Source organism: Cariama cristata, unplaced genomic scaffold (genome assembly GCF_000690535.1).
Source record: "Cariama cristata isolate BGI_N322 unplaced genomic scaffold, ASM69053v1 scaffold15399, whole genome shotgun sequence".
In the NCBI taxonomy this organism is placed as follows: domain Eukaryota; kingdom Metazoa; phylum Chordata; class Aves; order Cariamiformes; family Cariamidae; genus Cariama; species Cariama cristata.
In genome coordinates, this window is record NW_009637532.1 from 1,444 (window position 1) to 4,728 (window position 3,285).

Genomic DNA, 3,285 nt, shown 5'->3' on the forward strand with positions numbered 1-3,285 from the left:
CACCCACATTGTTCCAAGCATCCCTTGGCTGCTTGCTGCTGACTGGTTGCTCAAGATCCCCACTGGGGATATGCTGCTGTGTTGGTGACATGGCAAGGGAGATGCAGGTAGTGCTTCTAATTTTGAGCGTCTGGTCTTGGCCAACTCGCTCTGCTCCATCCGAAAAACAGGCTAAAGGGGGACACTCTGGTCTACAACTTTTAAATCGGTGATCTGTAGGCAAAGGTCGTTAGGTTTGGGGTTTCTGCTAGGATCTTGCTTTTCTATCACTGCCTTGGCATCTTTTAGTCTGCGTTTACATTCTGCTTTCTCTGTGTGGCATCAGTCTCAGTCCTACAATGATTAGGGTAGTTGTCTATACTATAAAACCTTTAGGCATGGGTGCCACAAAAGAGTCCCAGCTCTGACGTGGATTTTCTATTGCTGTTTATTTAGGTGTGCAAAGAGATTTTTATTTTTTTTTTAATTTCTCATCAGTGATGATTCTGCCCTAGAGCAACTTGACATGAGGTGGTATCTGGTGCAATTAGGGTTGATTGGAGCAGGCTTTTGTCCAGATGTTGAGTGCTGGCTGGCTGGTAAAAATTTGGGTGTGCATGCTGCTGGGCTATGTTGCTTGAAGATGTATGAGAGCACAGGGAGCCAGAAGGGAAAGGCAGGTTGCAGAGCTGCAACAAACGCCAGTTCAGCTCCAGTCAGGAGGAATGGGGGTTCTTTCGAAACCCATCTGCCCTCTGGCTCCTAAGATGTGACTGCCTGTAAAGCCACAGTCATTCTTCTGACGTTTGTGCAATTTAATACTTCATCTCCGGATTTGCTACTTGCTGACAAAACTGTTAATGACTTCAAAATAGGCACTGCTTTTGAGGTGCAACCTCCCACAATCATATTACAAGAGTTGATGTTGTCCTCTCCCATGAGGAACACATAGTGCAGCCTCAGGCTGTGTGGGATTTTTTTTTTTTTCCTTCCTTTCTGTTCTATATTGGTGCTTTATAACTTTGTCTAAGATTTATTATATGACTCTTTTTAAGCACGGCCTTTGTTCACCTTGTAGATAGGTGTTTTATAGACTTTGAGTTTTCTCAAGGTATTGGTGGGATTACAGCACTACACTGGCACTGCAGTTGGTTCACAGAGTAATTTATTTCAAGGATTGTTGATTTACTGGGTAGGTCTTGCAGCAGGAAAGGTTTTGTCTGATAGAAGTTAAACACCTACCTACTTTCCCACCACTTCTAGGTGGATTTTACTCGTCAAGACAACTGTAAAACTTTCCAAAGCCCCAGAGCATCAGGAGAAGTGAAACCAATTTTTTTGGTTTTGCACTAGATGTGCTGAGGTTGTTAGTGCTGTGCCTCTTCTTATTAGCACCGTGTGACTTCACAGCCCAATTTGTGTAAAAGTCAGTTCTTCCCCAGACGAGGAGGGAGACAAGGATGCTTAGCGTAGATTTACCAAGGGAATTCTTTTATATTTTAGTTCTGCGCATAGTGGTGCCTCAGCCTAATGCATGGAGGACGCAGATACAGAGGAAAGCAAGGATTATATATGTGATAATACAGTTGTATAGACCAATCAAATTTTTCACGTTAAGGGGTGGGCTAGTTGGGTACTGTTGCTCACATAATCGGTATGTACGTGTCCCATGCAGGATCAGTATGTGCTTGTCCCGTACAGGTGGTACAGAGTCATGGTCAGTGGTGTGGTGATTTTCAGCGGTCTAAACCGATGTCCCGTACAGGTGGTGCTGGGGTTTATCCTAGATTCTGGTGGGTTGTCGTTCTGGCCATGGTTATATGCCTAGTTTTTTCATTGGCATGGGGTATTCTCAGCCGGCAAGAGCTGGCTTAGGTTGGGTCTTCAGGTCACATCAACCCTAAGGTAAAAGCTCGTAGTCTCAGGTAGTGTTCATTCTTCTAAGCAAGTTGTATTGTGGTTAGTATCTTGCCTTTCACATTTGTCCCTAATTAAGAGCATGTTTGGGAGTAAACAATACTCTAAAATTCGTGCAGTTTAGAAATGCAAAATGTGTTTGTTCACAGCAAGGAATCACGTCACAGTTTGATCAGTTGTTCAGTAGCTCGGTGGACATAAAAGGATATTTCGTGTTGTTTTGATGTCATCTTAATTTTTTTCCAATGGAAGATGCACATAGAGAATTATTAAACGCTTGATTGACAGCTTGCTTAAAACAAAAATGATAGCTGCTTTTTCTTTCATTTCTGTGCTCAAACCACTGATTTCTGCATATTTCATCATGACAAACAGCTTTCTTCACTGTCGGTGTTCAGTGTCGTAAGCTAAATCCTCTTTCATCTTTATCTCTCTTGGCTTCTGCAGTGAGGATGCTGTAATGATGCTCAGGGAGATGCAGCAATTAACTCTACTCCAGGATTTAGCTCTGCCCTCAGTTGAGCTAGTGATGCTGCGGAAAGGTTGCCAGAGACACAGATACAAGCCTGTATCCAGGTTTTTGCTGCATCCCTGCTGCCGAGTGAGATGTAGATCATACCCAGAATTATTGCCCGTCCCTGTGAAAGAAGGGGATGCCTAGAGATGTTGATTTGCAGGGAAGATCGATCTCGACACCGGGTTTTCACGCTGCCTCAGCACCACGCCGTGAGAGTAGGGTGTTGAGACCCCTCCAGTGATGCAGGGGGTGTGGGATTTTTCAGTTCTGGTGCCGATGCTGCGCTCATGGTGAGGTCTCTGTGGCGCAATGGACGAGCGCGCTGGACTTCTAATCCAGAGGTTCCGGGTTCGAGTCCCGGCAGAGATGATCTCCAGGCAGGTGTCTCTTTTCTTTTAATGCATGTTCCTTTATAGGTCCCAATCCATTACATTTATAACACCCCTGAGGGCTTCAGATTGGAAGATAATGACTTTTCACAACACTCTGTCTACAGCTAATACACATAACAGTTCTGTGCTCCCCTTCTAAGGCATCTCTCTCTCATTATATTCCCCTTTCCTCATTCCTTTTGGTTTCTCCTGAATAGCTAGGTGTTTTAACCCCACTTGTTCCCCAATACTGCTCATGGGTTGCATCTTTGATACTTTTCTTAAGCAAATTGACTCTTCTTTTTCTTTCACAGATGTTCTAAGTTATTAGTAAGTAACTTCCTATGTGATCTCATTGCTATCAGCAGTGAGAAAGGGAAGAGGGGAGCTGCAGGTGAGTGCAGCTGTGACTGGTAGGTGAATGGGTTTCAGTGGGGGCTGCTGGAGGGCTTTTCCAGGTTGCTGCAGCTGTTAGTTATGGTGGAGAAGTGCTGAAGGTTG

General features: G+C 44.5%; 1 non-coding gene across 1 annotated transcript; it reads left to right on the forward strand.

Moving 5' to 3' along the window:
• The first annotated feature begins 2,708 nt into the window (after positions 1-2,708).
• TRNAR-UCU lies at positions 2,709-2,782 on the forward strand. The gene has a single exon. It is a non-coding gene; the product is annotated as a tRNA-Arg (tRNA).
• Positions 2,783-3,285: the final 503 nt, after the last annotated feature.